The following is an 11,231-nucleotide window of genomic DNA, read 5'->3' on the forward strand; positions in this document are numbered from 1 at the left end:
TTAAGTTCGGTAGGGTTAACTGAGATGCAGAGTACAGAACTAGTAAGTAAACCATGCGAGACAACCCAAATCTAAAGATAGACTTCAGAAGGTCGAAGCGTTCCTCCTTGTTTGGGGGTCAAAGGTGAATCTGCAAAATTTTCCCTTTTCCAAATGCATAATTTATGCAAGGCCAGATTTTTTTCATACATTTTAACCATTACAACTAATGACAACAGCTTGAAATTAGATGCAAATATGAGAATCCTACTGTTTTCTATTAAATCAGACATTAAAGAGATTTGCAAAAATGTAAAATAATGCCCTCCCTCTCATTAACTTTTTGTTTTGGTAAGTATTGCTACTTTCATAAAAATGCACTATTTATGTTAACACAAAATGGTAATATTCTTATTTTAAATAAATAAAAAATGTCTCAGTTTTAATTTCTAAAGTGGTGAATATCAATAAGTATAACCTACTACATTTTATTTAGGGCCCTCGATCATTTAAAAAGTACAAAAGGCTCCTGAGACCGAACCAAGAATTTGAGAATTACTTATTTATGCCATAGTCCAAGCATGTCCCTTTCTCTTCTACATTTTGAATATAGTATTTGATTTTCAAGTTTACAAAGTAGCACATGCTATTCCTCCCAACCATAAAGAAGAGAAAATGAAGAAAATATTTTAAAAATCATTTCACTAATAAACCCACCACCTCGATATAATCATTGGTAACATTTACAACATCTATCTCTCTTCAAAGATTTTTTTCATTTGAGAATACATTTTCAATATGTAATCTCTTGCTTAATATATTGCTTTTTTCCTAATTAACACTCAGAAAGGATTTTGTGCATGCTATTAAAAATTCCATGAACAGCTCTTTTAATGACTATATAATATTCCATCATATTCACGCTAAAACTTACTGAGCTACCCTCCTATTGTTAATTACTTGAACTGTTGCCAATTTAAAATATTACAAATAAAGGAAAACAGAGATGGTTCCTGGTAGGTTTCTCTAAGTTTCTGAGTAGTAAATGAAGACACTTGGAGGCACACATACCCTTTGTTGTGGTTAAAGAAGGGCATGTTACAGCTGTTGAATTGGTTAAAATGATGTTTATTTAGGTTTATTTTTAGTTTATTAATTATATTTAAGCTGAGATTCAAATGACCAAAGTAGGTAGCCATGAGAATTTCCAGGAGAAGAAAACTCCAGCAAAAGTTCATGCAAATGCCTTCAGACTATTTTTTGCTTGATATATTTAAGGAACAGAGATAACCAAGAAGGCCAGAGACTTCAGATTACTGTTTTTTCTCTTATGTAGTAAAAATTTTCCATAGGCCCTTGTTGGATTTTATTCTGCTACTTTAAGCTTTCATAACTTTAGTAGAATATATAGTTAGATCTAGGAGTTTTATTACTTCTACCTCGAAGAAGTGTGTATTCCGCTTTACCCTGCCAATTTTCCACATGGAGGCTGGAATATAGATATATATATTTAAATACATATATACACACACATATATGTTCATATATAAAATACAAGTTATTTTATATAATAAATAAAAAGATATATTGCTATAAAGATAATTAATGGGTTATAAATATATAATCTAGTCTGGTAATCATTCATATCTTGTAGTACTGCCGGAACAAAGTGAGATCTCTTACCACCACCCTATGATTATTTCATAATGAGCAAACGACCTTAAGCATATGAAACAGTATGGAGCTTATTTTTTGACTGGATGAGATGTGGATAGTAAAAGGGAAAACATATGGTAGGAGATATCAGTTTTGGAGAAATCCAGTGGTAAAGGTTTACTAGAAAGTTGGGAGGGACAAGAGGTTTTATTTGTAGGTTTGTTGACATATGGGATGCACATATCAACCAGAACCATTTATCTGATACTTTAATTAATGTATGTCTCAGAAGTCAATTTAACCATCCAGAAATTGCTTTCATAATAATAAATGAAAAACAAATTAAAGGTCTGAAAATCAACTCCTTACCTGCCATTGTACAGCATATAATGTGTGTGTGTGTGTGTGTGTGTGTGTGTGACTATTTTCAGACATGTAGATAACTAATAATAATAACTAATTATTGGAAATAATGGTAAATGTTAGGCCAATTCTACCCTAATTTATAATTTATTCATCAACTATTTTATCTAATCATTCATTCATTCAACTGTGTTAATGTTTTTCTTTCTCTAAAGTCCTATACACTTCAGTAGATTAAAGGTCTGACTCTTGATTTCAGCTCAAGTCATGATCTCAGGGTCCTGAGAGGAGCCCCACGCCAGGCTCCCTGTTCCGCGGGGAGCCTGCTTGTCCCTCTCCCTTCACTCTTCCGCCACTTCTCTGCAGGCTCACTCTCTCTCAAATAAATAAATATAAAGTAAACTAAACTAAGATGAGCTGAGATAAGATAAAATAAAATAATCCTATACACTTCTTGACCTGAATAGCTAATTCCCCACATGTAATATACTGATGTGTATTATGTATGCTTTCACATGATGTTTTGTCTCTTTAGACTAGTAGACTAAGGGTAGGAGAAGAATTAAGATTTTTTTATAACCTTCTGTGAGCGAGATTCCCATAAATGTGAATTGCTGGGCAAGTCTATGATGAAAAAGTAAGATTGGATACTTCATTAATTCTGTTATTATTCAGCAAGGATTTACATAATCCACATATAAGTCATTTGCTGTTGGTCTTACTTTCCTTCCCACACCTATGTAAAGAGTGATCACATTATCCTCCTTTATCTCTTTTGAAGATTTGATCTCTTGTGGGTCAGGATCCTGATAGATACACCCATCAAAAACAGAATGCATCCAAGTGTTAGATCCAGAAGAGCGTTGGGGAAAGACAAAGAAAAAGATAACTGACAAGAGATGAACCAGGTGAGATCGAGGCAGGTACTTGCCTTAGCAACTTGTAGTTAAGGGATTCATCGATTTATGAGTAAGAATTCATACTTACAAGCAAAACCACATTATAAAAATAAAGAAAAATTATAATTATTGAATACTGTGTGCCTGGCATTCTACCAGGAGCTATTGAGGCATTATATCATTTAAAGAAAACACTGTCTTGAGATAGGTTCAAACGTAAGAAGACAAAAAAAGAATGGTTAAGTACAATCAGACAAAGACAGTGACTAGAGCGGGGTTTCAAACTCCAGTGTTCTTGAATCCAGAGTCCATTCCCTCAAGTGCAACACGATGTCACCAAACAGTAATTATTTAGTCACATAGTCTCCACCTTTTTCAATTTTTATATCATATTTATATATATGGTGATTCAAGGGAGGAAGTAGTATAGCATATTAACCAAATGACCTGTAATATTTACCAGATCAAAGCTCAAGAAGTCTATGGGGAAAGAAGAGGCTGGCAGAAAGGAGAGCTTCACTGTAAATGTCACGGCCAGCCATGCCAATCTCATGGATGCGGAGAACTGCGTGAGAGTGCATGTAAAGGAGTGCTCAAGAAAATAAACCTCGGTCAAAGCTACAGAACGTTCTACCTTGTTTCCCTGATACTTTTCTTTCTCCACTTTACTTTTCAGCAAATTTCTAGCTCCTTAAACTGCCAGCAGGGAAACCAAAAAGAAAAATAAAACAAAAATAAAAGGAGAAAAGACATGCAAGAAGGCAGAAGAACAGCATAACACATACGAAAACAGAGGCATAGTTTACACAAAGGGTTCTTCAGACACTCAATAAAATTAGTGTGTGCTATTTCTATTAACAAATCACAAAAATAATAAACTATGTAAAAAATAAATCAGTGCACACAAAAATAAATGGAAGATAAAATTACAAATATTTAGAATAAAAGCTTATGTGAACATAAAAGTGATGAAATAAATATTACTGAAAACAGGGGGATAGTGAATAAGCTAGAAGTACTCACACAAAAATGAAGTGGAAGGTAATACAATTATTTAACTATACAAAGGCAAAGACGGAAATTGGATGACTAAAGAAATCAGAGATTCAATATACACATAATTGGTCCTCTTGAATAATAAAAATAGAACAAAAATGCAACAGAAAACATATTTAAAGATATGAGAGAAAAACACATTTTAATGAAAGGAAAAAAAATCTTGAATATACATTTAGAAAGAGTATAGGTACCCCAGCAAATCTGTTACTTGATGATCAATGTCAGATCATATCTTGTTGAACTTTCATGAGTAATAAAAATTACATGAATATTGAGGCAGTTGAAATCTGATAAAAAGAAATATCAAGGTGGAGATTTTTTTTTACAGTAATATTCAGGACAAGGAAAAAAAGGAGTGATATCTAGAAAATACTGAGGGAAAAGAAAAGTGGTTCGAAAATTATTCTTAAAAATAAAACCTGCAGTGATCAAATTTAGCTAATCAAGAAATGGCTTTAAGTACAGTGAAATGATCATGCTACAAACTGAAAAAAAAAATTGACTAAAGGAAAAGAAAAAACATGTGTTAAGTTTGATGGCCTAAATAACAAACAAAGTAATCCAAATTAGGGGATGGAGAAGAGGAAGAGAAAAGAAAAATAAAATGTACTGATATTCATCTCTCATTGTTGTAACTCATTAGTTACTATCTCAAAATGAATTATAGAACAAAAGGACTACTAGCTTCCAAATAGGAAGCAGAAAGCGAACAAGTGAATTTCTCTATACTAAGAATAAGTAAAGGCCAGATAACTTCCAGAATCATAATTTTTCTTTAACCCAATAGAAACCTGAGGTTACAGGGCAGCCAAGCAGCATGGTTTCCTACAATATAAAAAGAAGATGGAACTGTAAAACAAACTGAAGAAGAAAGAGAGAATGGGACAAAAGTAATACTTGTGTAAATAGTAACTAAGAGTTTCTCCAAAATAACAAAATATGTTAAAGATTCAAGAAGCTCAGAGAACACGTTGCATAAATAACAAAGAGGAAAAACAAAACCTCATATTATATTCATATATTCATCATATTCAAACTTCTGAAAACCAAAAATAAAAAAGAAAACATTTAAGGTATCTAGACTAAAAAGACAAATACATAATATAAAAATAGTTGTATGAGATTTTTCATCAGAAACTTTGCAAAAAATATTTTTAAAGTGGTGAGAAAAAAAACAAAAACAAATATTCTCTACACAGCATAAGCATCTGATTTCAAGCCCATTACTTGAAGTCCTACACTATAAGAAAAGTTAAAGGAAATTATTTAAGTAAAAGGAATATGATAGAAACTTGTGTCCATACAAAGAAATAAAGATCTCTGAAAAGGGTTAAAATAAAAGTAAATATAAAAGATTTTTTATTATTGTTTTTACTCTAAACCATAATTGAATTTCTAAAACAGCAATAGTAGCAATTATAACAAACAAAAAAGTAAACTATATGATAAAAGTAGCGTAAGAGTGTGAATGAGAGAGTAGAATTATACTGTTAAAAAGTTTAACACTGTATGTGAAGGTTGACTTTGGTTCAAAAATGTATATTTTGAACCCTAGAGCAACCACTAACAAAGTATTAAAAACAGGTATTATTCATAAATACATAATGGAGATAAAATGGAATTATACAAAATATTATCATCCAAAAGCAGACTAGACATAGCTAAATAGAGAATTGATGATTTGGAAGACAAAATATCCAGAAAGCAAGATAGAAAAACAGTAAGAAATAAAAATGGGACATTAAGAGATATAAAGGTTAGAGTTAGAAAATGTAAAATACATCTGATTAGAATTCCAGAAGTATAAAGTCAAGAAAATGGAAAAGGGGCAATATTATAAAAGATAATGGCTAATAACTTTCAAAATTGAAAATTAACTTGATCCTCAAAGTTAGAAAAAACAAAACAAAACAAAAACAAAAATCTAAGCAGAATAAACAAAAGGAAAAAAAAAGAATAAACAAAAAGGAACTCACACATAAACACATTGTGTTAAAACTACAGCACAATAAAGATAAAACATTATAAAAGCAGAATTAGAAAAAGAAAGGCATATAACTGAAAGGAACAATAAATACACTAAAAACTGACTTCCCAAGAAAAGAAACCAGAAGACAGCGTAAGTTACTTTAGGAATACGCTTTAGGAAGAAAACAAGTTACCTCGGAAAAGAAGTCTGAGATGCAAGCAATGAAAAATGTTACACATACGGGTAAATCTGAACAATCAATGACTTTATCAGACAATTTCTAAAAAATCAGATGGGTTCATAAAAATAATAGGAAACTAAAATTGTATATATCTACTGGATTTCGGAAGTAAAGCATTTTAAGCACCTGGTTTAGTTGGTAAGAAGTTAAAAATACTAATCTGAGGTTGTTAATTTTAACATATGTGTGAAAATATCTATGACAATAATTAAAAGAAAAGAAACTAAATACATAAAATGCTACTGTTGCTGGGGGTGCAGGATTAAACTGTGAGCGAAAACTAAAATCTATTAACTCATTCCTGAAAAAACAAGAATGGAAAAAAAAACAGAAAAATAAGATAAATAGGAATAAAATGCATTGCTAAAAATTACGCTGTAGTAAATGTTCATGTACTGAAATACGCAATTAAAAGCCACCGATGATCAGGCTGGGTCTCGAAGAAACGCAGGGTTTGAATGAATGGGAGAGAGGTGAGACAGTAAGTGCAAGCCAAGTGTGGAGGACTTTGGGAGGACTTCACTGACTCAAGACGTGGTCAGGGAACCGGTCAGAGGAGGCAGAGGCTTCAGAGCCAGAAGCAGGAAAATTAATTTTCCCGGTGTAGCATTCATGTGGTAGGAAAGAGAGCGGCTGAGCCAAGTATAGGTGTTATAGAAGTACAGACGTTATGAGAGTAGGATATAAGCGTGTAGGGCACACGGAGAGAGAACAGAAGACTCTACCATTCACTTTGAGGAAGGGTCGCTTGAAGGAAGAGTCACTCTAGGCATAAGGAACTTGAGAGTCATCATGAAAATCATCATCTTTGTGGGAAGATTTGGCCAGAAGGGAAGAATGCGGTTGAGGTTAAGGGAGAGTGGGATCAAAGAAATAATGCTCCTTTATGAGACTGATGCGCTGCCCACTGCACTCCGAGGGCTAGTAATGCTCATTTATTGACCTTTTCTAGAGAACAGTTTCAATGCCTCGTATGTCGCCACTGGTAATGCTTAAGTTTTATCAGTGTTTAGGTGAAATTATTTACTCTTTAAAGAGTTTTGCTTAATAGCTCAATATCTGAAATGGAAATTTTTTTTAAAGTATAGTTTGGAAACAAGAGAAAACATGTGTTCTTCAAACACATGTGCAAGTCAAGGAAATAAAATGAGGATATATCATGACTATAATAGAATCATTCTGCCTTATTTCTTTGCACCCTCCCAAATCTAAAAGTGGCATTGCTTTCAAGTTCTAGCCAAAAAGAAGAAAATAAAAAAAAAAAAAACATAGAATGAACTTAAGTACAATGTAGTCAAGAACCGAACACCAGAACTCTAACTTACAAACAACACACCCATCCCATAAATACAGGAGAAAGGCTGGTGGCGCGGTGGAATTACAGGGAGCAGACCAGAGTTTGCTTTGGCAGAGGTGGAGTCTGTGCAAATAGGAACACAGCTGTATGCTGAGTATTCCAGTGTTCCTGAAACTGCTGAATCAGACACAGAAGAATATCCAAATTTGCAGTGTATCAGCAAGTTTAGAGAACCGAGTGTCATTCTGATTATTTTTTATTTTTAATTTTCATGGAATACGTGACCTCTATAAAGCACTTGTGTCACTATGCGAGTTGTAACCTAGTACTTCCAGCCTCAGTACCGAGGGCCACATCTCGCTTACATGGCTGTATTTATTGGTCCGATTCAGATACTTTACTATTTGCCACAAATGTAGCTCAGGCAAACTCCAGAGGAGCTGGTGACCCTTTAGCCTAAGAGAGACTTAGCTGAAGGTATAATTAGTCACATATGTGTGAGAATTTTAATTAAAGTGAAGTATCTTACACTGAAATTCTGAAGAGTAATGCTAGAAAATTACTGAGAATAAAATTAGAGAACTTGGTCCATGGCTATCCCTGTATAAGAATGAGGCTTTCTCACGTAAGTCTTAATTCCACACAAACATTAATTTTCCAATTTAATGATTTATTCTATTTTATGGAGATGTTTAGGTCTTCGGCATTTCAAAAATGAAAATGAAAAAAAAGTACCATTTCATTTATGAAGCAGGGCTTTGCCCAAAGGCCTTTACTGAAAGAATAATAACTAAATGGTCCCTTAGTGCCTTACTTGTTCCATTCTTGGAAATTTTTAGGACTTCTTTCTGGACTGTTTCAGCACAACCTACTACAACGTACCTTGTTCTGAATTACGTGTTCATGCATCTCTGAGTTCCCTACAGGTTGTTTCAGATCTATTTGTGTTTCAGTCATTGTTGTTGAATAGACCTACCTGCACATCATCAAATCCGTTTCATCTCTGAAGTTTAATCTAGGCACACTAGAATATTTCCCTAATTTACTTTCCCTTTAGATTTCTTGTCCCCATATTTTTTTTAATGGACATTTCACAAAGGCTGCAAATAGACTTCAGAAGACTTCAACCTGTGGGCTGACTCGTGATTGGTTCATAGTGACCGGCTGGAACATCTTACTAGGAGGAGCTTGAGGACAAACGGCTGCATTGAGCAGGAAATAATGCAGTGCTGGATTATGTCCCACCATTGGAATGGTGGGGTGCAAAGTGGTAGAATACTTGCTATTTATTTTCTTTTTATGGAAATCAGTTTTCTCTTTTATTGAATTATGTTTGGCATAAGATATTATATAAACTTAAGGTGTGCATGTTGATTTGATACATTTATGTCTTGTAGTATGATTACCTTTATAGTGATAGTTAGTACCTGCACAACATATAACTGTCATTTTTTTAAGGGGGGAATAACCAAGATCTTACCAAGACTGATGATTATAATCTTATATTATTGTCCATATGCTGTACACTGTGCATGGGATTTCCAGGACTCATCTGATTACTAGTTGCAAATTTTAGTCTTTAAACAGTGTCTCTCCTATTCCCTACACCCCAGCCCACAGCAATCATCATTTTTCTCTAGGTTTTTATGAGTTTAGCTCTTTTATGTTCCACATGTAAGTAATACCATACGGATTTGTCTTTCACTGTCTCACTTACCTCACTTTGCCTAATGTCTTCAAGGTCTATCCACGCTGTCACAGATCGAAGAATTTCCTTCTAACTTATGAGGGTTTTTTAATGTTTTTTTTTAATCTGGTATTTTAATTCCAGTTTAGCTATAAACAGTGTTTGTTTCAGGTATAAAATGTAGCGACCCAACAATCCCAAACATCACCCAGAGCTCATCACGACAAGTGCGCTCCTTGATCTCCGTCACCGGTTTCACCCACCCCGACCCACCTCTCTGCTGCACCGTCCGTTTGTGCTCAACCTTAAGACTCTGTGTCTCGGCTTGTCTCTAGCTCTTCCTCTCTCTCCCTCTCTCCTGTCCCCCCTTTGCTCATTTGTTTTGATTCTTAAATTCCACATGTGAGTGAGATCATATGGTATTTGTCCTTCTCTGACTAGGCTTTGCTTAGCATCACTCCCCAGCTCCATCCACGGCATTGCAATGGCAAGGTTTCATTCTTTCTATGGCTGAGTCATATTCTGCGCTATACATATGTATCACGTCTAATTTGTCCATTCATCTATTGATGGACAATTGAGCTTCTACCATAACTGGGCTATTGTAGATAAGGGTGCTATACACAGAGATGCATGTATCTCTTTGAATCAGTGTTTTTGTATTTTTGGTGTAAATACCCAGCAGGGCAATTACAGGATTGTAGGGTAGTTCTATTTTTAACTTTTTGAGGAAACTCACAGGAATGTAGAGACTGCTGCCTTGAAAAAATGACTTTTTCTAGTTCCTATTTCGTTAGCCAAAAGAAAGCTATTTTTTAGGTCAAAATGTCTGAATTAATAAAAGAACAATGGCTTTGTGTTTAGTTTACACAATCACCATGCTAACTGCCTTACGTGGATCATTTCATTTAGCACGGACAATCTGGAAGAAAGGAACTACTGACATCTTCAGCAGCAGCATCTCTAAGTTAGACATAATGAAATTCAGTCTGGAGATGGACTCAAACCCCAGCTCTGGTGAATAGCAGAGAAGAGATAGGAAGCCCAGGAACCCTGTATTTTAAATTACAATGGGAGGCGATGTCTCCAGAAGAGACAACAGGTCATCTCTAAGTCCTACTAAAATACCTGAGCTGAGGATTAATGTTCAGAAACAGAACTAGGGGCGCCGGGGTGGCTCAGTGGGCTAAAACCGTTGCCTTCGGCTCAGGTCATGATCTCAGGGTCCTGGGATCGAGCCCCACATCGGGCTCTCTGCTCAGCGGGGAGCCTGCTTCCTCCTCTCTCTCTGTCTGCCTCTCTGCCTACTTGTGATCTCTGCCTGTCACATAAATAAATAAATCTTTAAGAAGAAACAGAACTATTAGTACTTGGTCTCGCGTTAGAGTCCAGTGTCCATGCTGTACTTGTCAGCTAACCTCGTCTCTTCGCGCCACTCTTGCCTGTATGTAAAATGGAGGTGACGCTCCCTGACTGGTGAAGTGATTACAAAGATTAGCAAAACAGTTGCATATAAGACACCTGACCTACAGATGGCAATAAGTGTGGGCTGTCTACACTCATATTTGAATTCTTATAATTCCTATAGTTAATCAGAACTATAGGGTTAAAAAAAGATCATAACTCAGTAGAGAAGCAAGCATAATGAATCTTTTAAAATAATTGCAAATTTGTGTAACACACTAGAATCAAGATCCCACATTTATGAAGACAAATCGGTAGTTTTTAAGTCATTATAGGACCAAACTCCTACCACCCTGCCAAATCCCTTATTTCCCAAAACGACCTATTGAAACCTGGAGAGCAATTACTCCCCTCCTCTGCAAGTAACAATTTTCAGCCTCTTCTCAGTCTACAAAATGCTCCTGGAATGATCCTTAGGTACTGTCTCATCATGGCCTGGGACTGGACGGACGGAGCAGGGAGTGGGGAGGGGATGAGAGATGCGTGGAGATAGTGGGCCCCCGACACGACTGTAGGGATAGAGCCAGAGCTGCTGCACCTGAGTCCAGGCTCACTGACGGACTCCATAAGAAAGGCAAGTGTTAGGGGCACCTGAGTGGCTCAGTGGTTTAAGCCTC

This window comes from Mustela erminea, chromosome 8, assembly GCF_009829155.1.
Source record: "Mustela erminea isolate mMusErm1 chromosome 8, mMusErm1.Pri, whole genome shotgun sequence".
NCBI lineage: Eukaryota > Metazoa > Chordata > Mammalia > Carnivora > Mustelidae > Mustela > Mustela erminea.